The sequence below is a fragment of the Carassius gibelio genome, chromosome B24 (genome assembly GCF_023724105.1).
Source record: "Carassius gibelio isolate Cgi1373 ecotype wild population from Czech Republic chromosome B24, carGib1.2-hapl.c, whole genome shotgun sequence".
Taxonomy (NCBI): Eukaryota; Metazoa; Chordata; class Actinopteri; order Cypriniformes; family Cyprinidae; genus Carassius; species Carassius gibelio.
In genome coordinates this window covers 23,119,899-23,147,632 of record NC_068419.1, presented here as the reverse complement: position 1 = coordinate 23,147,632, position 27,734 = coordinate 23,119,899, and positions in this window count along the sequence as shown.

The following is a 27,734-nucleotide window of genomic DNA, read 5'->3' as shown; positions in this document are numbered from 1 at the left end:
CACCTGCATACTTGTGTAATGTATGTTTCTGGCCTTCTTCCTCACAAATGATGGGCAATAACTCATCCAAGCTTAGTTTACTGACAGATCAGATACTGTGTGTGCATAATTCTAACATCATTCTATGTATAGGGGAAAAGAGAAATACTCCTGACGTCTTTTCACACAAACACAACACTGTAAGGATAATATGACCTTGCTTTGCTCAGTATTGAATGATTAACTAGTTCGGTCTGATGATTAAAAGTTCAAAAGAATCTGGAGTTAATGCACATGAGCTGAATGTGCTACTGGTTAACGGCTCACTCTCTCAGTGTGTACAGGTGCAGCGCTCAGATGATCAAGGGCTATTTTAGACATGCTGGTTTCCCATTTACCCAAGACACACAATTATGCATACATACATCATCTCATTTGTGAGAAACTGTTACCCTCCGTACAAGTTTTCTGTCCATGGTTAATATTTTCCTCATGTCAGACTATTATCTAACAGGGAATCAGGTGTCCATTAGTGGTTCTCAACTCAGGTCCTGGAGCACATTTTGGACATCTCCCTAATTAAACACACTTGTATCAATTCATCAGCTCCAAGATCTCAAATCAGTGTGTCAGATACAGGAGACATCCAAAATGCATTTAGTACTGGGGCTACTCCAGAACCAGGGTTGGAAACCTTTTCATTAGGTCATTCTGTGTGGAAAGAGGAGCTTTAACATTTGCACTTCATTCAGGAAGCGTAGGAGAAATACTTGTCTGACCTTTTTTTTTTCATGTGCTTTATTTTACAAACTTGCTACAGCAATTATTTCAAGAGTTTCTCAGAACACTTAGCATAAAGCCATAAACATAATGAGGCCTGGCACCAAAATGAAAGTGTGTCAATAATTCTGAGTACTGTAGAAGTTTACACAAGCAGCTACAGTTTGTGCTAAACAAATATTAGCATGCAAGTGCATCACTCCATCTGAAGAAATATGATTAGCAGCATTTGGCTTCTGAGAAAGTAAAAAGTGAGTTTACCATTACGACATCCCAACACACTTTTGCAGCTTTTTATGTGAACATGAGTCTTTGTGATGTCAGACTAGTTTCCTGGTTAGTGTGAAAGTAGGATTCTAACTTATGCGTGCACCATCTTCTTGGAAAGTGCTGTGGGGTACATTTCATGATTAGTATGAATGCAACTCAACCTGGAAGTAGAATGCAAATTATACTAGATGATATCATTGAATCATTTTTGGAACATGAAAAGTTTGGACCTCATTGTGGACCAAACAAACAAACAAAAAAAAAAAAAAAAAAAAATATATATATATATACAGTATATATTTTCCTAAATGCTGTGCAGAAGAAAGCAAGCCATACAGGTTTGGAACAACATGGGTGAGTGATGATATAATTTTTTTAATTAAATGATGAAAGAGAGATTCATGGTCCATCATCAGAATACAACCAACCCCTGTCAGGAAGTGATGCCAACAGCACCTCAAGATGTTCTCTAAATGCTCCCTGCAGGTCCTGATGTTCTAAAGATCAACTCCTAATGATGACCTTAGGCCAGTTTCTCCAATTATTTGTGGTGCCCTTTTGACAATCATGTCAGTCTCATGCACAATACGACCACTAAACTAGAGATGCTTTTCCATGCCAGGCTCGTTCACACTATCTTTCCTCTTTTCTTTATCACAGTGAGCAGGCATGCCACATTCAAAGAAAGCAGAAAATTCTCTAATAGTCTTATTCCTCACTTTACCATGCATATTAAATATATCACGGCAGACACAGCCTCTGAGCAATCCAGTTTGTAAAACACTCTGTAAATATCACACACATCACAGCTGTAGTTTCACTCAGATATCAGCTGTGCTCTAAATCCCACTCACTCTCTACTGTCTACTTCTAAGCATCCTAAGTGAAATGAAGCTTCAGATGTGATTCTTTTGGACCACTCCCTTGACAGCAATTCTGTGTTCTTAATAAATAGCATTTCTCATGTGAAACACATTAAAAGACGTGACATACGAAATGCCCATTTAACCCTGATACAGCTTTTGATGAGGTACCTTAAAGTAGTAACAGTACAGATACACAATTTCTTAACATGTAGGTACTATACAGTACTTATACAGCAGTTTGTTATCATGCTATCATTGTTAGCTGTAGTTTAAGCATACATATTTAACAAAGTATAGTTCAAGTGAATTTGTTGAAATTGTCAGGATTGTGGACCTGTTTTGTTGTGTTTTCCATCCCCGTGTGCTCCGTGACCCAGTTTCTCCCTTGTATGATTGTGTTGTCATGTAATTCAGGTTTGTCATGTTAATTGTCATCATTACCCCATGTATTTAAGTCTGTGCGTTCTTTCTTTGTTGGATCTACATTGAGATGTACGAGTGTTTTCTCCAGTTCCTGGTTTGGATTCCCCCTTGTGTGTATTCATTAAAGACCGTTTATTCTAATCTGTGTCTCCATCATTTACAAATAAAAAGTACATTAGTTTAGTTTCACTTTTGTTAGTTAGAATTTTTATTTAAATTGTTTTCATATCAAGTTCAAAATACAGCAATGACACTAAGCCCAGTATATATTTCATATTATAAAATATAAAATATTTCTAAAATATGAATGATGTTTTTCACCATGTGATAAGGAATTAATTCTATGTAATCAGATGCTAAAAAAAAAAAAAAAAAAAAAAACCTTCTCAAATGATATCTGAGGCCTGCAAATCCGTTGTTTTGTGTCATGACCAATGCATTTATTCCCTATGATACCCTGTTTACATCAGAAGTTGAACTGACATAGTTGAAATGCATACAAATACGAGATTTGAAATATTTCAACATAGTGTAGTGCTGCGGCTTTCACTTTTGAGTAATCTAGACATGAATAATAAATTAGCCTTCAGGTTTATGTATTTTTTCCCTGATATGAGCTGTGTTATTTATAGCTTCATCTTTATTACAAGCTTAAATATATGACAAAATATTATGACATTTTGATGGTGGAAGGGGCTGGTGCAGGCCAAACAAACATTTACTTAATCAATCACTGAAATTTAGCATTAGGCAATACCTCCTGCAGCGCCACTGCACGCGCACCCAAACCCACACCAGACTCGTCCTGCCAGACTCTGAAACATGGTTTGAGTATCTTTGAATTCATTTGCATCACTGTTTAATGGTGGATTATTGCAGAGAGGGGTGATTTTATTTTGCTGCATTGTTTTGTTTGAGTGACCTTGAACGCACGGGCCAAAGGCACTGAAGTAAAAAAAAAAAAAAAATCAATTAAACACAGTTTATAGCTGAAACAAAGAAAAAAAGGGCTAATTGAACAGCTGCAGCCTGATGAAATGCTACTCCATATGCTCAAGTGAAAAAAAAAAAAAAAAAAAAAACAATTTCTGTGCATCTAACAGAGGAAGAGAGAGCGAAAAGCTCTCATTTAATCAACTAACATTGATATTACTTCTGGCAATTAGAGGCATGCTGATAATGATATGAGTTTTCAGCTGTAAATAATTATGCTGCCTCCAGGCCATGCTTTCCTTCCTCACTGTATCTATAAACAATAATCAAACCACCAGGCGAAAGTTGAGGGGCTTTTGTTTGTTGCCGTGCTGCAGTTTGGGGAAAAACATCGGTGTGGCCCCCTGGTGTTGCCCTTGGCGGCTCTGACCTTCAGGAGCATGGTGCTGGCAGCATGGGGAGCTAATGCATCGGCCTATCGATCCCTACACTTTCACTTCAAACGGCCTGTGTGCATGCACGCTTATTTAGCCCGAGAGCAGGGTGGGACGCGGAACGCTCCTGTGGCCTAATACTTTGAGAGACATGCAGCGGATTGAAGATTGCTCTTTCACTGGTGCAATCTGAGATTTAATAATGAGGAAGATGAACACAGACCTCACGCAGCTCTGTTTTAATTGTTTAGCAGATTCAGCTTTGAACACATTGCAGTCTCAGTAAGTGCATGGGTTTGGCTAATTTTGGCACATGGATTAGCAGTTAGCACCTATCTCAGGTTTCACAAAACCAGTCACAAGTTGCACTGGAAGACTATTTTGTAGCAATAGCCAACAATACATTCAATGGATAAAAATTATAGATTTTTATTTTATGCCAAAAATCAATAGGCTATTAAGTAAAGATCATGCTCCAGGAAGGTATTTTGTAAATTTCCTACCGTAAATATACAGTATAAAAACTAATTTTTTTTAAAGTAATATGCATTACCAAGAACTTCATTTTGCACAACTTTAAATGAAATTTTATCTATATTTATATTTTGTTGCACCCTCAGATTCCAGATTTTCAAATAGCTATATCTCGACCATACTGTCCTATACTAACAAACCATACATCAAAAAATCTTATTTGTTCAGCCTTCAGATATATCTTAATTAAAAAATAAAATAAAATAAATAAATAAATAAGTAAATAAATAAATAAATAAATAAATAAAATGGACCCTTATAACTGGTTTTGTCGTCCAGGGTCAAATTGGTTACACGAGTCAATTAAGAACCAACAAAGTAAATTAAAACAAATCCAAGTGTATCAGAAAACAATGCACACATGTGTATAGGGGTGAAAGGGGCAAGCTGTTGGACTTTTTAGTCTATAAGGAATATTCCTTGGTGTAGAGAGATTTCTGAAGTCAATTTAAATATAAGAAAACACCCACACCTACAAGCACACACGCAAAGTAAAACATTATACAGCCTGTAGCTATATAGTTTACATTCATTTTAACCGTTAAACAATCATAATAGACAAAGCCACTATTCTGATGAACAAAAATTGTAATTAATAATAATAACATGTGACAACCTGCACCGACCTGAAACTCTTAGTTAAACTCTTCATTATACATAATACACTCACAAAAACACACACTAAATTAAACCAAAAGCTATTTTCATCAATATAAAATAATAATAATAATAATAATAATAATAATAATAATAATAATAATAATAATAATAATAATCACTTAGTTCTCATTAAATTTGTTAAATACATTTACTATCAGCTCAGATTATACTTTTGTCTCACAGCAAAAAAAAAGAAAAAAAAGAAAAGAAAGTGTGGCAATTAATGAAGCTGTAAATGTATCACCTCAGGAAATTCACATCAGTAACAGCAGCTCGTGAGGTATTGTAAGCACTGAGAGCAGCAGACAGTGAACTTTGCTTACTAACTTCATCTGGTGTGAGTATAGACTAAGATGAAGAACATAATTAAGAAAACACATGGAAGGCTACTCGAGGTCCACGATTAATTAGCCTCCTGTCGATATTCTCATCAATACCCGATTAACAAATGACACATTGCCCTATGAATGCTATTGATCTGCCTGCATTTCACAGCATTAATAAGCTGAAGCCTCCTAACAAACTGAAAAGCTGACAAAACAGAGGAAAGTCATTTCTCTCCAACAGCTTGTTGATCCGCTTTGACAGAAAGGCCTGTCTAATATCAGAGAAAAACTTGCTTACTTTACAAGTTCAGACAAAACAACCAACTAAAGCTCATTAACTCAGTGTCAGTGATGCAAGTTCTTTTTTTTTTTTCTTTTTTTTGCTCTACTAATTACGATAAATGATTACTACTGTAGATTACTAGCTATAACCAACTAGAGACTCTGAAGTAAATATGTTTTATTGTTTTAATTTTATTTTAAGATGCATTATATATATATATATATATATATATATATATATATATATATATATATATATATATATATATATATATATATATATTTATTTATTTATTTATTGGAAGTTTTTACCAAAAGCAACATGAAGAGTCACAGAAATGTGTTTTATATTATTTTCTTTCAATTACAAGCCTCTACATTTACTGGATCTGTATGTTCTCCTCTCATTACAGAACTATTAAATAAACAGTAGACTCTTCAGCCAGGTTTAGCTCCAGACACATACTATATGGTCTCCCTTTTGAAAAACGACTGCAAAGTGAGGTAAAAAGGGACTCAATATAAATTAATGGTGCCCTAGCAGCCCAAGGTTTAGTCCCCTTACGCTAATGATAGTAATGAATACTTAGATGAGGGATGATCAGGCCTGTCCTCCAGTCAGAGCTTTACGCAGGTTAATTAGGTAAGATAACATCATCAACCTCTTTCATGCCTACACATGGAATTAATTGGATAAGCTGAAGCTGGATTCAGGTCTATATATAATCATGTGAACAATCAACGGGAGTAATGGAGAAGAGACGCTGGCCACGTCACAAGATGTCTTATTTAGATTCTCTAACAACCTGCCTAATAAGCACATGGACACTAATGGCATACTTTACAGTAATGAATCGGTAAAGTAGAACAATAGCAGCGTGGCAGTTGCAGCATCTGTAAAAAAAGACATCATGGGCAGTTTGATGTGCTTATCATAATATTAAGTAATTAGTCAAAGCATGAAGACATGATGAAGTGTGGTTTAATAAAATCATGCCAATGAAAATGTCTTTGAGGAAAACATCAATCAATCCATGATTTGAGTTAAGATATGAAGGCACTTCAATTATTGTTATTGATTTGTATATTGATATTATTAACACTGTAATGATTTATGCCATATACGGGTGATACTTCAATTATTGGAACTCCGTCCTCCAGGACTATTTAATGAAATAATTAGATTAAGACACATTATAGCCGAAACCCACCCGATCAGGCATAATCAGATATTTATTCAAGGACATGCAAACACATTTTAAAATAGATGAAATATAATTTAATTTTTCAAGTAGTAGTCAGAAGTGCCCTAACTGAAGTGACATCCAATAATTAGAATTACACACATCATTTTATTTTATTTTTTCAGAAATCAGAAAAAAAAAAAAAAAAAAAAATCATAAGTATCTTGTGACGGGTCTTGTTATCCTGTGTGTGCATAACGGGTGTGTTCTTAGGCCAAACATTTACCATGCTGTGTTGTGTCATATACAGGAGAGCAGTGTGCTGTGTTGTTTAGCACCTATCATCCATCACAGCAGATGTTTGGCTCCTCTCATTGGCTTTGTGTGAAGTACGTTTGTAAATTATGTATGAGGAACTTTTGTGTAAATTGTCATACTACATAATATATGTTTACAAAGCTGCATGAAAGCTCACCTTAGATGGCAACTCATTACAATAATTGATGCAGAGAGGTAACAAAGGGCTCTTTTGCACATAAAGTCACTTTCTGATCTCCATCAATAATGAAAGATCATTTAGAATAGACCGGATAGGCCATCTGCTACACGCACCTCTCAACTCATCAGCCGAACCGACAAACATAACATTTTCCCTCAAAGATCATTGTGTACAGACACATTATAAATGTATGTCATGAGGGAAAATTAACACACATGAAACAGAATTGTTATAAATTAAGCAGCACTACTGTGGTGAAGGTTTGGCTCATGAATATTAATTACATTACGTGACTGGACACTCCAACAAAGTTACCAAGCAACGGCAGCATCAATTAATATGCATGAGGTAAGCCTTCACCGTAGTTCAGTGAACTCCAAGATACGTCACTGTCACCATAGTAATGGACACCTCACATGACAACTCTAATAACATCAGTAATGTCTGTGTGACCCGGAATGTTTTTTTTTTTTTTTTTTTCTAATCAACTTTGTTTTGTTTGGACCACTGCAAACAAAAAATAACTTTTCTTAAATTATTTTAGGTTTAAATAGAGTATTAACTGAATGAATGTGCTTGTTTTATTGTCATAACAGCACAATAACATCCCATAATGACATCCCAGTGTTTCATACCTAACTGAGGTAAGTGATGTAAGAAGTGTTTTTGTGTGTCATTGACCCCAGTGTCATAATGCCTCAACATATATGTCCTATTGAAATGTTGTTTTGTTTGCAGTGAAATGATAGAAAAATGCTACTTTTATCTGCATTGTGCTCTGTTTGGTGTTGAAGGAGCAGAAGATTTTAGGTATAATTGTGCAGCGTTATAGAGAGTACACTTTCTCCATGAAACTATCAAAATATTAGTGTTTTTGAACATCTGTAAAAACTAATTTGTTTACTTTAAAAATTAGCAAAATGAATTTACCCTCAATTCAGTTAAGTTTTACCAAATTAAATCAAGTTAAAAAGGAGTCTCATATACCCAAAACACTCTAAGTATTTTTTTTTCCTTAATGTATTTTATTGTGAGTACTCCTTACGTATTCTAAGCCACAAATACTATACTGATACAGAGAGCGCACTGCTATGTGACTAAATAATACATTTCCTTTGTTTTATTCAATGGTTTATTTGCTGCTATTGTTGTTGTTGATGCCAATATTAGCAATATGTTTTGTAATTTTTAAGGGTTTATCTTATTATGAAAACATTATTTTGTTGTAATCATTGTTGTGAATACTATATGTTGATGACTGTGCACGTCTACATAAATACTACTGTAATACATTTATTGCACCGTAATTTAATCATGTTACATTAAATGTAGATTGGTGTTAATAATCTAGTTTTGAGGCATATGATCATAATTTTTTCATGATCTCTCTTCATTCAATAGCCCAAGTGATTGCGAGGGCTTGAGTGCTTCTAAAGTAGATTCTGGTCATTTTGAAACAGAAATATGTTATTTAAAGCATTTTGAAAATAAACTAATCTCTACACTTCCTTAATTTATAATTGCTTCTCTTGGTTTGCTGGTTAAGGAAGGGGTATAGCTACAGCTACCAGGGCTTACTGGGCATGTGCACAAATAAATTTGTCAATTTTGTCACACCATATATTATATTATATACTATATTATATACTATATATATATATATATATATATATATATATATATATATATATATATATATATATATATATATATATATTATACTATACTATTATACTATATATATTATACTATTACTATATATCACTATAGTATATATAGGGGTAGGTGTAGACGTTAATAAAATACAATTTAATATTAAGCTAATTTAATTCATTGTTACTTTCAGGACAGCTGTAGCCCATCTATCAACTGACATTCAACTGGCTTTACTATGTACAGAAGCGTAGCGATTTTAAGGCAAGTCATTTCACTTGGGGGCCATTTTTTTAAAAGCCTCTCAGGCATGCAAGTGCAGCCCCTATCTCTTTGAATTGGGAAACATTAAATTCTCCAAAACTGTTTGCCAAGCTTACAATTAAATTTAAATTTAAAATCACCAAAGAAATGTCTCATAAATGTTGTTCCTTTTGCTCAAATAGCATATAAAAAAAGCATATTATTCAAATTAGACCAGCCACTGTGTATGCACAGTCTTAGGCCCAATCCCAATTCTACCCTTTAGCCCTTTCCCTTTCCACTACCACTCCGTTTCACGCATTCTGAGCGAACAAAAAGCCACATTCAGGTGCATCTTGAAAATTAGAATGTCGTGGAAAGGTCATTTATTTTAATAATTCAACTCAAATTGTGAAACTCATGTATTAGATAAATTCAATGCATACAGACTGAAGTAGTTTAAGTCCTTTCTTTCTTTTAATTGTGATGATTTTGGCGCACATTTAACAAAAACCCAACATCTCAAAAATTTGAATATGGTGACATGCCAATCAGCTAACTCAAAACACAAGCAAAGGTTTCTTGAGCCTTCAAAATGGTCTCATAGTTTGATTTACTGATCAGTCTATTCAGTTCTCTTTTCACAGCAGTTCAGTCAGTGTACTGTTTGAGTAAATTAATTACTCCGGGATATTGGTTTGTGTGAACTCAGAGGGAGTGTCAGCCGCATTAAAAAAAAAAGTTAACAGCTTAAGTCATTTGTGGATTAATGCATATTAGAGATGCAAACCGCTTAAAACGATTCAGATTTTGGTGAACTGAATGATTCGTTCGCGAACCGGATATCCAGCTGCTTTGTTTTGAACTCTATCTCACAACAGACACAGAAGAGAAGACAATGCTGAATTAAGTTGTTTTTGCTATTTTTGGACCGAAATGTATTTTCGATGCTTCAAAAAATTCTAACCGACCCTCTGATGTCACATGGACTACTTTGATGCTGTTTTTCTTACGTTTCTGGACATGGACAGTATACCGTACGTACAGTTTCAATGGAGGGACTGAGAGCTCTCAGACTAAATCTAAAATATCTTAAACTGTGTTCCAAAGATAAACGGAGGTTTTACGGGTTTGAAACAACATGAGGGCAAGTTATTAATTACATAAATTTGCTATCCGGTTGAACTAACCCTTTAAGTTTACGCCATGGCTTATCTTTTAGCAGAAGTTCTAAAGAATGCTCCGTGACAAATGGTCAGCTGACCATTTGCAAAGACCTGCCCTCCTAAATTCATATTGCTATCTCTGAGGAACAATGCCGCTCACACGATACACATCATGTTCTCACGCAAGTGAAAAATACATTGCAGAGCAAAGAGGAAACTCACAAAACACCGACAGACAAGACAGAGCAGGTTACTTCTGTTATGAAACATGGTCCCAGGACTCTCACCTTTCAAATTTTGTCATTTTTGTTTTAAAGAAATTCAAACAATAACTACAGTTGTGTGGCCCTTTAATTACATATCACTGTATTGCTTCAGTTAAAGTGGCACGTGATCTTTTCATATTTACTTAAAGCACGAAATCATATTTTATTTTAACCGCAGAGCACACCACTTATCAAGTTTAAGTCCACTCAAGTTAATCTACTCTCCTGTCTGATTTGTGTTTGGGATACAGCTGTGACTCCTGGGCATGTGCAATACAATGTATTTTTTTGTCACCCTGTCCAACAAATATTTCTGGCCATTGCTCACGGACAAAATGGAGGTTTGACTTTATGATTGTCAGGATCGTCTGTCAATCAAGCTCTTTGCAAAAGGTCAGCTGGGCTGATTTTGTTTCGCAGATCTACAGTAGCAACCCTGCTCCCTGGTGAAGACATATATAGATAGATATAATATTCATAAAATGCATTGAGGAGCAAGAGGAAACGCACAATGCGCAGACAGAAAAGACAGAGCAGGTTATCTTATGGAAAAAAAGTCTCACCTTTACAATTTTTTTTTTATTTAAGGAAATAAAAACAATAAATACCATTTTGTGGCTCTTTAATGTGTCGTGACAGATTGCTCTAGTGCCTCTGTTAAACCGATCAAGATAATCTCTTCCTCTTAACTTCCTTGGGGATGTGGAAGACATCAATAAACACATTTTTGCCAAAATGGCAGTTTCAGCGTTATGATTGGTGAGATCGCCTGTCAATCAAGCTCCTGCAAAGGGTCAATTACCAGTTTTGTAGAATGTTGGCAGGGAGTAATAATCAAAATAATATTATTACTTGTGAAAGGAGCAAGGAGTTGCAAAATATGTACAAAGTGTGTATGTCTGTATTTATTTATTTCGTGCATGGCAACTGAACTCATGGAATGTGATTGACATAACTGCAGCAAGGCTTGCCAAACAAAGAGAAATGGGTTGGAAGAAGACTTACTGTATGTAGTTATTACATTTTGATTAGAGATTTCAAGGTCCGAATATAATTCTAATTCTAATTCTAATAACAATCATAAAATATGTATGCATGAAAAAATACACTTTGGAGTAGCATACCATGTAAATTACATGGTATTAAAACTTGCCAAAGTGAGAATAATTTATTTATTTCATCAAAAAATATTTGTAAACTATTTTCTTATATTAATGTATTATTTTCTCCCTTTTTCTGATAAATTCATTTGAATTCTGTAATAAATATTGGACTGAAAGTTGTGTCTGTTTCACCATTCAGAGATGACTATTCCAAAGAACCAAATAATTACAAGTATGTTAGATTGGCAAAACAATAGTTAAAGCAAAGCTTATGGAGGGAATGTGTCACAACAACTAGATACAGCTATAGGCCTAATTAGAGATTCAGGACATTTACTGATATCTTTTCATAAAAGAAAATCAATATTATAACAGGTCTTTTTTTTTTTTTTTTTTTTTTTTTTTTTTGTTAACTTGACTTGAAATTGACATTGTAATGTCTGCATTGCTGAGTATGTAGAATCGTCACAGACTGGTATGTGTTTCATTTTATGAAAGCATTATGCCACTGTATGCCATGCTACATACTGTATAATAACTGTAGCATCTACAGAGATGTATAAAGTACTAAAGAACCATACTTGAGTAAAAGTACAAGTGCTCTATCAAAAAAGTGACTTGAGTAGAAGTAGAAGTGCTCTTTAAGCACCACACTTAAGTAGAAGTACTAAAGTATTCAACATTTTTTGTACTTAAGTATTGCAAGTAGTCTATTTTAAAATTTACTACTCAAGTACTGAAAGTAAAAGTAGAAGTATTGTGTTATGTAGCTATTAAAGAAAGTAGTCAAAAGTTTGAACATATTGTTTTTACTATTTCAAATGATTAACCTAAAGGACAATCACAATTCCTTTGACTGTAACTTCTTGTAAACAAAAAACAGTTACTAGGGTTAGTTAGCCCAATTTGCAAAATGATGTCATTAATAACTTACCCTCATGTTGTTTCAAACCCGTAAGACATCAGAGGGTCATTTAGAATTTTTTGAAGCATCGAAAATACACTTTGGTCCAAAAATAGCAAAAACTAGACTTTATTCAGCATTGTCTTCTCTTCAGTGTCTGTTGTAAGACAGTTAAAAACAAAGCAGTTTGTGATATCTGGTTCGCGAACGAATCATTCGATGTAACCGGATCTTTTTGAAACAGTCCACCAAATCGAACTGAATCGTTTTAAACAGTTAAAGCGTCTCCAATACGCATTAATCCACAGATGAATTAAGCTGTTAACTTGTTTAATGTGTCTGACACTCCCTCTGAGTTAAAACAAACCAATATCCCGGAGTAATTCATTGACTCAAACAGTACACTGACTGAACTGATGTGAAGAGAGAACTGAAGATGAACACCGAGCCGAGCCAGATAATGACTCGTTCACGAGTCAAGAACCGTTTCTGTCCGATTCGTGAACCGAGGAGCTGATGATACTGCGCATGTGTGATTTAGCGTGAAGCAAACCGACACACAGAGCGTCTGGAACCGAACTGATTCTTTTGGTGATTGATTCTGAACTGATTCTGTATTAATGTTATGAGCCCATGTGCAGTCAACGCCAATGACGCCATTGCATCGAGCGCAAAAGAATCGGTGAACTGTTTTCTTCAACTGGTTTATTGAATCGAACTGTCAGAAAGAACTAACGTTACTGGTCATCCGAAAACCGACGCAACCGGTTCTTGACTCGTGAACGAGTCATTATCTGGCTCGGCTCGGTGTTCATCTCTCTCTTCACAGCAGTTCAGTCAGCACGCGCAGTCTCGCTTGATTCGCTCAATGATGTGCCAGCTTCATCAAACCTGTCATCTACAGTTCTGGCAGTGGTTTGTAATGGAATGATTCGTAACATTATTATAATTGTAACGAGTAACGATGCAGCACATAAAAAAAATATCGGAGTAAAAGTATTAAACTCAGCGAAAATATGTACCGAAGTAAAAGTGGAAGTAGGAGAAAAAAATAATACTCTAGTAAAGTACAGATACCGCCTTTTAGTACTTAAGTACAGTAGTGAAGTAGTTCTACTTCGTTACTATACATCTCTGAGCATCTAATACCTGATTACTGAAATTCACTCACTGATGACCATTCGATGTGTTGCAGTCTGTGACTTAATTGCTTTAAGGACTGTTTTAGAGCATGACAAAAGTCAGCAGCCTTTTGTGCAGTCATATAGCTGCTGACATGCACATCATTTTCAGAACAATATTTGGCATATAGAAACTAACAGCTTTTACTACCAATTGCATGGACTTTTTGCTGTATTGCATTTTATGGCCCCTATAAAATATTCATCCTCCATAACTTATTAGTTACTGAAAAAAACAAATCAGCAAATGAGAAACATTGGTCTGAAAACCATCAGTAATCCAATGAGATGCACATGTGGAAAAACCACAGAGTACTTTATCAGAGAGAATTATGGGTGCTCTGAGCACCGAGCTGACTTACAGAATGAATTAAAGCACAAAGTGATTCTGCAAGAGTGAGTGAGTGAAAGAAAGGCCTTTTTCTGTTTCTGACTATTTATCTGAGTGAGCTGTCGTGTCTGAGAAATAAGACAGAGGGATATCCTGTGCTCTTTACGTTCACTTTTGCAGGAAAGGTGGCAGATAGCTTTTCCTCTGTTATTGCACACAATGTAATTTGAAACAATTACCAAAACACTGGCTCACTTGTTACTACACACTGTTCTCCCCATATATACAAAGTGCAGATTCAATAGCTTAACATGTTTTACAATTGCACCCGGTGGAGTAGCGTTTAGTGTGAAAAAGTATAGTGTTTCACTGTAACGCGCATAGTATGGGATAATCTTTCACATTTTGCCTGGGGTTTGTTTTGCTATTTCTGCAGAAACTTGTGCAGGCCATGTGAATTACAATGGAGAGAACCAATAGAAATACTAAACATGCTGTATCTGATAGAAATGAATAAACAGGACTTAAACAATAAGGGAAAATAAGTTGTTACCTTTTATAATAAATATTTTTTTTTCTTATATTGTCATTCAGCTAGATGAATTCTAAGTAATTAACAGCATAAATATACCCCAGCACAGCCAGGATAATACACTTGAACCCAGGTCTGAATTTGTGGAGTAGATTATGCATATTGGTTGCAGTACTACACTGTAAAAAGTGATTCTTAGTTTTAGTCAGTTTTTAGTGACATTATGTCCTGTCAACTTGCAGTGTCTCACTACGCAATAGGATGAGTTATAACAACCTCAACTTGAAGGGAAATGCACAACTTTAAATAATCTGTTCATCCTAACTACAAAACATAGATTCTATACATTTTCTGCATAATGTGTATGTGCCAGAAACTCTATGCCATGATGACGTACTATTTTAACAAATTTGAGCCAGAAGCGCCATTGATATTTTCTGCACGAGATCACAACATGAGTTGCTGATGCAAGAAAAAAGACAAAAAAGCTCTTATTTGAATGACTACAGGTGGATTTTTATAGACCACAAATAATGAATAAGTGTACCCCAATTTGTGCTTTTTTTATTTTATGTAAAAATTAGGATTGTTTCGTTTGCGCTCACCAACCGCGTATTGATTTCAGGCTATCAAATTTGACAAACTTGATTAGTAATAAGGAGCCACACACACTGCCAGGCACATTTTCTGCTAGCTATACAGTGTGTTAGACACAGAGCCGCTGCCCAGACGTGAGCAGAAAGATAAGTTATGTTGGTAAATTGATAAAAAAGTGTACATATAAGTAACTTTTTAGAATGATCTCATTATCGTTAGAAACACAGAATGATAAGTAACTTTAATATATGAAGCACTGCCTGCAATCCATATTTGGGTTTTACCATTATGAATAAAAATGCTTGATTTACTTATGTTTTTTTTAAATGCCCAGTTGGTATTTTTTTAAATGACATACTCTTGACGCCATGTCGGTGACCAACACAAAATGTGATTTCGCTTCAATAGACTAAGCTACTTCGAGTGTAAACTAAACGAGCCAATGCACATTGGCATGCAATTAATTCACTCTGTTCAACTATGTCTGCTGTGAACTACGAATTCAGCATGGTCTTGGAAGCTTTGTGTAGAGTGCATTGTACACTTCAGGCTGCACTACCCCTGTCATGTTGCAAGTGGCCAATTCCCCTGTCCTCCTCAGCAGTAAAATAACATTTCCTAAAGAGAAAATTTATCTAAAAGAGCTTCAAGGGGGTGTCTTTGTAAAGATGATGGATCTTCCTTTAAGGATGCCATTTCACCTGTGCGTTTCTGGGTGCGGTCATTACCTGGCAACGGGTGATGGTCACGATCGCTGCCTTACGTGTCTGGGCGAGCAGGCTGAGGTGGCCTTCGTGGATGAGTCATGTTCTCACTGCGGGAAGATGACCATCTCGGAGCTGAGAACCAGGCTCTGCTACTTTCAGGGGGCAGAGTCCAGTTGCTGCTGCCGTGATCTTGGGCTCATTCTGGTGGCTGACATACGAGAACCACTTCCAGCAGTAGGAGGACTGGATGGAGAATCTTTTGTTTCATTTTTCCCGAAATACTCAATAAAAGAGTAATTTCCCTTATCTCTGGGTCCCAGGAGGGAACGGAGAGTTGCGGACAGCAAAGCTCCGGACCTCACTCATCCTCCTCCTTCGCCGGTAGTCAGCGGGCGGTTTGAGGGCGTCAACAAAGACCCTACTCATGCACCCTCTGCCAACCCGTGGAACCAGGTGAGCCCTGCACCACACTGTCCCTCCAGCCGATATGAGGTCAGAGTTTTACAGCCCTTACTTCATTGTACCCAAGAAAGGGGGTGGATTACGACCGTTCTTGGATCTGCAAGTTTGGGGTCTTTACCAGCTACCCTTCACGATGTTGACAGAGAAACGCATTGTCGGGTGCGTCCGTCCCCAAGATTGGTTTGCAGCGATCGACCTGAAGGACGCGTACTTTCATGTATCCATCCTTCCGCGCCACAGACCTTTTTTGCAGTTTGCAGTCTTGCCGAGGCAGAGGATCTCTTTTCTCGGTATGGAGTTGGACTCGGTCAAACAGACAGCACGCCTCACAGAGGAACGTTGGGTGCAGGCGGTCAGTGCTAGCCTGCTTGCATATGTTCAAGGGCAGGACAGTGGTCCCACTGAAACTTTTCCAGAGGCTCCTGGGGCATATGGCAGCTGCGACAGCACTTACACCGCTTGGCCTGTTACATATAAGACTGCTCCTGCTATGGCCGAGTCCCAAGTTGGACGTGGAAGTGCGGAACTCATCGGGTCTAAGTTACACCGGCCTGTTGCCAAAACCTGTTGCCAAAACCAGATCTTGCATTTCTTCGGGCAGGGGTGCCCCTAGAGCAGATCTCCAGGCATGCTGTGGTTTACACGGATGCCTTCACCACCGGCTGGAGGGCCAAGTACGACGGGCATGCAGTCTTAGGGGTTTGGACGGGCCCGCAGCTGCAGTGTCACATCAGTTTCCTAGAGTTGTTAGCAGTGCACCTTGCCTTGAACTGTCTTAAAGGTATCTTACGAAGCAAGCATGTACTGGTCCGAACGGACAATGCAGCGGTCATTTCGTACATCAACTGACAAGGTGGTCTGCACTCCCTGCGCATGTCACAACTCGCCCACCACCTCCTCCTTTGGAGTCGGAAGGTTCTGAGGTCGCTTCATGCTGTTCACATTCCGGGCCTGCTCAACCGTACAGCCGACGAGCTGTCTCGAGCAATGCTCCCGGGAGAATGGCGACTCCATCCCCTGACATTCCAGCTGATTTGGAGACGATTTGGAGCCACTCAGGTAGACCTGTTTGCTTCTCCAGAGACCTCTCACTGCCAGTTGTTCTACTCCCTGACCGAAGGAACTCTCGGCATGGATGCACTGGAGCAAGTCTTGCTAGTGGCACCGTATTGGCCCTCTCAGACCTGGTTCCCTGAACTAGTGCTCCTTGTGACAGCCCCTCCTTGGCCAATTCCTCTGAGGAAGGATCTACTGACTGGGAATTGGGAATTGAAGACACTGTTTTATAGTTGTTAAAAACAGCTTATTGAATTCTTCATGTACACCTGTTCCTACAATGAAAATATCTAATAGTGACAAATAGAGTTATTTGTACTATTCTCTAAGAATGGCTCTAAGATGGGTCTGTGCTAAGTTTTCACGTGCTTGTGTGAGCTGAATATATGTGAGGGTTTTTATATCTTTGCAAGCTAATTCTTTTTTTCTGTGTTTTTTGGGTGCATTACATCTGTTTAAAAAAATAAATGCTGAGAGTTTCAATTTTGCAGTTGTGTTGATTTCATAAAAACATCTGGTTCCAGGTAGATATCTAGAACTTCTTGTCAAAGCAAGCATTCGAGTCCAGTAAACTCAAAAAATTAAGTTGAGATGTTGAGGAAAATTACTATTTTATGTCAATTGGACTTGGTTAATTGTTGTGAAAACATGAAAAATTAAGTTCAACCAATATGCTTTAAAGTTGACTTTAAGTTGAAATTAATTCAAATCTCAAGCTGACAGTTTATCAACTGAGCCGAAGCCTCTTTTACTAACTCCAAAACATCACTTTAGAACTAGTAATGAAGGGATGTTGAGTTGCTTCATTGAAAGCTTATATTACGGCATAAAAAGTAATGTATTATGAGAGAGATATGGACTCAGAGTGATTACCTAAATCTGACACAGCGTTCATTTTTTAGCTCAATCATATTGTAGTAAGTTCGTGAGAGGAAAGGAAGAGGACAAGGGGGTCGGCTGGACTGCTGACAATTTTATTAACTGAAACTCTTTATAAACACCAATGTTGACTTTTACTCTGACATCAACACAGACACAATCGCACAAAATTTCCGGGTTACTCGTTTCGGTTCCATTTCCGGTTCGCGTCAGCAGTCTGTCTCTCTCTCCACTGCTTCGGTCTCTCCTGGCATTTTATACTCTCTCCGTGTCAATTACTGAAACAAGAGACAGTTTTTGATCGTTTTTGCCCAAACCACTCACTTACCGCTCATATCCTGATTCTCAGGATGCCCAGTTACTATTGGATTGTTCTATTTCTCCTATGTCAAGCATTGTGCCTAATTCAGCCTGAATTACATTTAACTTGTGCTCAGGTAAGCGATACGGCCGGCTGCGAACTACCACGCCCGGCTCGGTCTTGATATGGTGCTGAATCAGGTTAGTACGGCCCGGTAGGGGAGAGAAGATGTCGGCAAACTCTGCCTGTAGTTTCGTTAGATCAGTGAGTTAGGGCGGCGAGAGGTGATCTCCCCCTTGGGCCAGGGCGGGGGATTGTGGTTTGACATTCGCCTCTGGTCCGAGATCATCCTCCCCGCCAATCACCGTTGCCAACATCACTGATTCCGCCTCATTTTTTAGGAGGTTGAGGTGATAGATCTGATGTGCCCTGTCCCTATCGGACCGTATTACCTCATAATCGAGATCTCAGACTTGTCATGCGACCTCAAATGGTCCCTGCCACTTAGCCATTAACTTTGAGCTCAACGTTGGGAGTAATACAAGTACTTTCTCTCCCGGTGCAAATTTGCGTTATCTAGTTCCCCTGTTATACAGCTGGCTCTGGCGGTCCTGGGCTTGTAACAAATTTTCCATTGATAGCCGCCCCAAAGTGTGGAGTTTTGTTCTCAAGTCCAGCACATACTGAATTTAGTTTTTGCCCTGAGATGGCCCTTCCTCCCAAGTTTCTCTCAGTACATCCAGCACCCCTTGGGGCTGGTGTTCATAGAGAAGCTCTAAGGGGAACAACCCCGTGGAGGAATGTGGGACCTCTCGCGCAGGGAATAACAAGGGATCTAGCCCCTTATCGCAATTCTTGGCGTCTTCTTGAACGAATTTACGGATCATGGATTTAAGTGTGCAATTAAATCATTCAACCAGGTTGTCGGTCTTTGGGTGATAGATGCTAGTTCAAATCGATTTAATGCCCAATAATTCGTAAAGTTCACATAGCGTACAAGACATAAACGCTGTGCCCTGATCGGTGAGTATCTCTTTCGGAACCCCCACCAGGGAGATAAGACTAAACAGGGCATCCGCAACACTCTTAGCGAAAATGTTGCGGAGGGCCACTGCTTCAAGATATCATGTTGCATAGTCAACTATGACTAATGCAAAGCGATGTCCCCGTGCAGATCGCTCTAATGGCCTGATGAGGTCCATACCAATTCTCTCGTAGGGGACCTGCATTAAGGGAAGAGGGTGCAAAGGCGCTTTTGGGGTGGCAGGTGCATTCACAAACTGAAATTCCGGACAAGACGCGCACTACCTGGCTCAGTTTCTCCCACCTGCACCTGTGCGGCCTCCTTCCATGCCTTATTTCCCCAAGAAGCATCCGACCCAAATAAAACAGTAAATGCGGGCCAATTCCTTCCCAAAATTATCGGATGCCGGAGGTTGGGAATTAACCGCCACCTCCACACTATTCTTTTGTTCCCGAAATTGAATAATAATCAGGACCACCGGATACTCCACCACATCTCTGTGTATGCACTGCACCTTAACCACGCGACTTGTATCCATTGCCCCCGGTTGAATCAGGCTTTGATGGATTGATGTTTGGTTACATCCTGAATCCATCAAGGCCGGATATGTACCCCCCTTGATACTCACAGGTATTTGGTACTCGCCAGCCTGACCGGGGTTGGCCTGTGGGTCATTCGGGACCGGGATCATTCGTCCATTACATTACATTACATTTAATCATTTAGCAGATGCTTTCATCCAAAGCTGCTTACAAATGAGAACAATAGAAGCAGTCAGGGCAACAAGAGAACAACAACAGTATACAAGTGCCATGACAAGTCTCAATTAGTCTAGTATAGAACGCATAGCCAAGGTTTTTTTTTTTTTTTTTTTTTTTTTTTTTTATAAATGAAAAGACAAGAAAAGGAAAAGTGCTAGTATTAGTTGGTTAAGTTGGGGTCACTTCATCTACAGCGATATCATTGACTTGATTGCAAATGAATGCACAGACACTATTTAAACTGAACAGAGATGACATAACTGAATTCAATGATGAACTGCCTTTAACTATCATTTTGCATTATTGAGACACTGTTTTCCAAATGAATGTTGTTCAGTTGCTTTGACGCAATGTATTTTGTTTAAAGCGCTATATAAATAAAGGTGACTTTGACTTTGACTTTAAGTGCTGTCGAAAGAGAAGAGTCTTTAGATGTTTCTTGAAAATGAGTAAAGATTCAGCTGTACGAATTGAGATTGGGAGGTCATTCCACCAGCTCGGCACAGTCCAGGAAAAGGTCCCTGAGAGTGAGAGTGATCCTGTCACGCCGCCCCAGTGGCAGGAAGTAGATTGGAGAATTGGCACGGAGAGAGAGGAGAAACAGAAGCGTTGTCCCCTCCGCCAGCCATCAGCTCCGCCCCCCTGGGTGTGGCCCTTGGATTCGCATAATGACCTTGGTCAATCCTGCTGGCGGGACACGAGGAGGGCCGGGTGGACGGGACCTAGGGAGAGGGACAGGTCGAGAGAGAGGGAGAGAGAGAGAGATGTTAAGGGTTCGCCGACCCCTGGGCACGCCACCATGTGGTCCTCTGCTAGATGGATGGCCGAGTACAGTGACGTGGGACCGTGGCACTGGACCCACTCTGCTTTTTTCTTCGATAGCCGAGCGATAAATTTCTCCAGCACCAAGAGGTCGATGAGGTGTTCCACGTCACTCCCCTCGGCCAGTAGCCACTTGCGGCAGGAGTCCCGGAGCTGCTGGGCCATCGCGAATGGCCGACCGGATTCCCCCAGGTCCAGGGAATGGAACCGCTGGCGATAATGCGGCTTGAAGGATGGCATGGAATCGCCGCTCCTGAACCATTCTCAAGTCCAGCAGGGCCTGGTGTTGCTTTTGATGTAAGGCCGCAAGGGATGAAATGATGTCCACAAATGGCGTAGAGGACACTTCCAGGTTACTCGTTCCAATTCCGTTTCTGGTTCACGTCAACAGTGCATCTCTCTCTCTATACTGCTTATGTTTCTCCTGGCGTTGTATACTCTCTCCGCACCAATTACTGAAATAAGAGACAGGTGTTGATCGTTTTTGCCCAAACCACTCACTTACCGCTCGTCTCCTGATTCTCTCTCCTGCTGCAGACTTCGCTAAACCACGCCCCCCCGCCACACATATTTTCACAATAATACATAGTTTGAATGTATGCTGAGGAAAGAGATGCTATCTTTGTCTAAACTTGGATCTGTTAAGGATGATTTAAGATGATTTGCTGTAATATCACACTCCAGGGATCCGTTCTTCATACGTCACTAACTTAGTCAGCAGGATTTGATAGTTGACAATTTTACTTGTTCTTGATTGGTTGCTTCTTCAAAGCTGATCACAGAGTTGCTGTCATAGTACTCCAGTCCTGGATAGTTTATCTCCAACCCTAATTAAAACTCACCTGCCTATAGATTTCTAATAACCCTTCAGATCTTGATTAGCTTATTCAGGTGTGTTTAGTTTAGTCATGATTTTAGGGCAAAAATAAAGATGGCGTCTTAAAGTTGCGATTGGTGATTAGTTTGTGTGTTGACTAACATTTTGCACTTTTGATGTTATTTCTAGTGAGAAATCAGTATTATAGTATGTTTAACTATTCGATTAGTTATCACCAAAATATGTTCTATGCACTATTTTGTTGTAGATCATTAAACCATTACGCTGCCTCAGAAGTCTGTCCGAAATAAGTTTCAAGAGGTGCCTTCATGCAAAGTCATTGCCTCATAAGGCAACGAGGCAGCAAGTCAGCAGCCTAGGCTTTCGGAGGCAGCCCTGATCTATGGTTTACATGCTGTTGTTGAAAGTAAAAATAACTTCCTTGTTTCAAACAGTGCTTTTTTCTCTTTTTTTTCTCTTTCTCTTGCAGTATCTTCTTGACTAATGTATCACTAAAACCACCATCATGAACACACACTTTCCCAATGCTAAATACTATTATGTATCTAAATATTATTTATTGAATAATAATGATATTTTCAAGGCAATTCAGTCAAAAGTACAAAGGCAGCACACTAATATACAGCATTGGATTTACATGAAATATAATGTGATGAAGACTTTGCCCTCAGCCAAAACTATTTGCTCTGGAATACAGTTTAATGAGACCAAAGACTGCCCGTTAGATTTCCCCAAAACTAAATATATCTCATGCTTAACCACTATAGAGACATCAGAGCCAGTGGCAAATTCTAGAAGAGTTGGCCGAGGTGAGGCTACTCTCGATGGGTTAATGAGGAGCTGGTGCCCTGGAGCTCACAGCTCTGTAAACGGTGAATACAATTATCTTAATTAACAAACCACATATTTGAAGTCCAAACAAGTACATTCTCACCTAAGCAAACAAACAAACAAACAAACAAACAAACAAAAATCTCTTGAAACTACATTCTGTGACACAAAAAGTATATATATATATATATATATATATATATATATATATATATATATATATATATATATATATATATAGAGTGCCAAAGATGTGACATCAGGATTCTGCACAGTGTGTTTATTTTGAAATATACATTTGATTTTTTTGACTTTTATTTTGTATTTGCTGTGCGGTTTGGATGCTGTGTCCATCAAAAATAGACTAGGTTCCTATCTTTAGTGAAGCTTTTGAAACGTGCCTTGGCACGTTCAACAAGGTCAGTTCCGGTATCTGCGTTGGAGCCGTAATGTGCCAAAGACGTGTGCAGTGTTAATCACGGGTGGTCCGGACATCACTAGACGAGACAAAACCAATAAAACACATTCAAAACAAGAAATTTGTTACATTCAGTGAGGACATAATTACTGATTATAATGACTTGTTTTTATACTGTCTTTTTATGCGTTGGGTTGCATATCACACTGCATAAACTTAAAACCATTTCTGCATATGTAATCGGAGAATCAGAACTCACATTTGATTCATTATTGGCAAAATATTTAAATATAAAAGACTTCATGTTACTTACAGGCTGTGAGTCAGAAGCGCCAGAATGTTTTTGTAGTTTTTAAAATGCTATTTGAGCAAAGGTAACAACATTTATTACACAGTTGTTTCTGATTTCTATGGTGATTTCAAATATGAAATTTAATCATAAGCTTTGTGAACAGTTTTGGAGAATTTGATGTTTCTCCATTCAAAGAGATAGGAGCTGCACCTGGGTGCCCGAGAGGTGTTTCAATTGATGGCCGCCAAGTGACATGACCTGTCTTAAATAGATTTCGGTGTGGTTGACTTAAGTTTTATAAAGGATATCTCTTTGGATTTAAGACTTTAGTCTTTGCAACTTTACATATCTTCTTTATGCACCAAGAGCTTGTAACACTCCAAAGAGAAAGGAAAACATTTTTTTATCACATCATATGACCCCTTTTATATGTAAAAAAATTAATACAATTAAAATGAAAACATAATAATAACAATAATAAAAATAATAAATAAATAAAATACATCCACATAACTTTTTAATTTTGTAAGCTACCTGTATTCAAGTTATTATTATTTAATCAAAACAACATAATGACAAAATAATGTTTTGATTAAGTTAAATGGCTCATGATGACCAAGGCAGCACTTTAACTTTAATATAGAGAAATATATATATATATATATATATATATATATATATATATATATATATATATATATATATATATATATATATATATATATATATATAGTGTTTATTCACTGTGATGCAAAGGTAAATTTTCAGCAGCATTACTCCAGTCTTCAGTGTCACATGATCCTCAAAAATAATTTGAATTTGCTGATTTAGTGTTTAAGAAACATTTATTCCATTGTTATGTAGAAAACCATTTTTGCAGCATTCTATTTTTGTTAAAAGCATGATACTACCATTCAAAGTTTGAGGTTAAAGAAATATAGAATAACATATTTATAAAACATAAACCTAAATATTAATATTGAAATAAATCAATAAATATTATTTTTACTAAGCAATTATGCACTATTTTTTTATTCATCACTTCTTTAGCTTCATCACTTTAATTAATCACATACTAAATTACTTAATTGCTAATTACTAAAATATTATAATTTGAAATAAATGTTGTTCTTTTGAACTTTGTATTCATCTAATAATACTGAAAAATGGTTTCCCAAAGTTAATAATCAGCAAAAACTGTTGCATTTTAATAATTAGAACCATTATTAATAATTAAAAGCAACTAATATTTGATGATAACTGAATATTTTCAATGTGACACTTAGGACTGAAGTAATACTGTAGCTGCTGAAAATTCAGCTATGCCATATACAGTAGTTCCTTTAACTCCATGAAAGTCTTTCCCAAAGTCAATGCCATGTTTGTTTGTTTTTTTTTCTCTTTTTTTTTTGTGTGTGTGCCTAATTTCTGAAATAAATAATTTGAAACACAGACACATCCTTGTACAAACTTAGTTAAACACAGGTAGCCAAATGTCACTAATAACCTGTAAGTCTGTATGTGCTGTTAAAGGTCGAAGATCATCACACAAGGAGTAGTAAAATGTACTCTCTGTGGCGATGGATGTGAGCATGCTTTCAATACAGGGTCAGAGACTTCAGCTTACAATTTTCTATTAAGTCAAAGGCAGACTTACCATTCACATTTAACATTTGCTGCAGTGGCCTGTGAGAGGTCAGCTGGGAATTGAGAGAAGGAAACGGCATAACAGAAAGCTGAGGAATTCTCAAGTAGCTGAACAAAAAACCTATTTAAATTCCCAAAGAGCTCCCATGATCCCAACCTGGCCCCTCATTCAGCTGGGCTAGACTTGCCACTTGGTTTTGCACACAAAACAGTACATATTGACATGTTTATTATACCTTGCCTTGTTCAGTATTATTGTATTGCTTGAATGTAAAGTAAAGGTGTAAACTAGCTTACCACTCTTACTTCCTCTTCATTATGTAGTATGTACTGTATATTGTTTACAGCATGCAGATTTCCTGCATGGAATACCCATATAGACACTGTCCAATGCACTTTCCTCAACTTGACCTTACATTTGATAAGTGAACCAAAAATAATTGAAGATGCTGTGTTTTAAACATTTATTTTTTTAAACGAATTGATTGATTAGACTGCCATTTAAAAAAAAAATATATATGATAACTGGACACCACCCACGAACTGGACAGAGAGTTGGGTGAACGCACCAATCAATGGGACAAAAATATATTGTTTGAATTGTACTGTTTTTATATAAAGGAAGCAGGTACTATGTCAGATATTCTGAAGTAAACTAGGTATTCTGAATAAATAATCTGTTATCAAATATGTTTAGCTTATGAAAGGATTAAGTTTTTTAGTTGCATTTTTAAACGACAAAGAAAGTTCTGTAATTTTTCAAGGTTCTGTTTTCCCCTCGTAATCAGTTAGCATCAAAGGGGCACACACGCATAAATAATTGGCTAATTCACTTAAAGGGGCCAGCGTAGATTAATTAAGTCTGAATTCTAATTATGTTTTCCTGTTTTCACCAACTGACATGGTTGTTGTTCAACATAATGATATTAGTTTAATAACAATTAGTATTTTGTAAAAATGCATGCTCTAAAAATACATGAAGACAGAGCTGCAGTGAGGGTTTGTACAAAGCGAGCTAGTGCTTTCATCAGTCTTTTTCTTTGAATTTATTTTCAGACAAAACATGAATTTAAAAGATCTAGATCTCATGCAGTGTTTGTGAAATAGTCGCACACACTGTATATTTGAGTGTCATTTATTGATGCAGGTTTGTGCTGACGAAATTCCAATTCTGAATTATATTTGGATAAAGCAGCTTTAAAGCTCGTAAAATCACTATAAACATATATGATTTTATTTTTAAGATTACGCCTGTCATGATTCCTTGATTAAATTTTAGTACTAGGTTCAATAAATAAATAAATAAATAAATAAATAAATAAATAAACCCTTGATTGCATTTTGTTTGTGTCAAGTAACAAGCAAAATACAGGATGTGGCACATTCCACGGATGAGAATCCATGAAACATAATTAAACCATTTACCAAGGCTGCACGATATATTAAACCCATTTAAAAATCATAATAACTAATAATGCTATTGATTAAATGCTTGATATAATGCCATGATTCAATTAAATAAATACATGCAAAGCAGGTTTTGTATGCACCCTAATTATTTACATGTGTGTATGTTATGTACGTGCTTGTCAGAGTGGCTCCGTTTACAGTAAATAATGCACGAAAACAGTTATCACTTACACACAGGATAATACATCAGTAGTTTTCTCAATATGCTAACTGTTCATCGCAATTTCAAAATAAAAGTTGAAACTCTCAGTCTGAGTTTACACCTTTTGATGTCCACATATTCAAGAAATTACAGTGGCTGTAGCATGTTCGTCATAAATAAATGGCCAAATATTATAGATGAAGTGTAAATAAAATTAAATGTTGAATTTAATGTTAAGTAAGTATTAAACAAGAATTAAACTGCAAGTGTAAAAAATTTACAGGCCATTGGTGCTATCTGCAGTCATTTGTTGTAATGCATAATGGGTATTAGCTCTATTGTTTATATTACATTACACTATAATAGTTTTGTACTTCATTCTTTATTTGATCTAATAATTACTTCCTCATTGGTATTATATATATATATATATATATATATATATATATATATATATATATATATATATATATATATATATATATATATATATATATATAACATGTATATTTTTTTGAACATGTATGTGGATTCAGCATAGTCCTTGGATTTTGGGTTATGTGCACGTAAGTGTTTGTGTTGTGTGTGTGTGTGTGTGTGTGTGTGTGTGTGTGTGTGTGTGTGTGTGTTTAAGCTTGAGGTTAAAGCTGCAACATAGAGGACAGAGGCTGTCAGCACATCAACAGGGTGAGAGAGAGAGAGAGAGAGAGAGAGAGAGAGAGAGAGAGAGAGAGAGAGAGAGAGAGATTGTCGTAGGGCTTGTTTACCGCAGCCAGCAGAAGAAAACAGTCAGACGTAAATGAGGGTTGACGGTTTCATGAAGCACAATTGGTTGAAGGCAGATTCAATGTGACTGCTCTGAACTGGGCAATGATCCGTACAGTATGCAAAATTCACTCTGGAACTGGTCTATGCCCACCAGCCTTACGCCTAGCTGC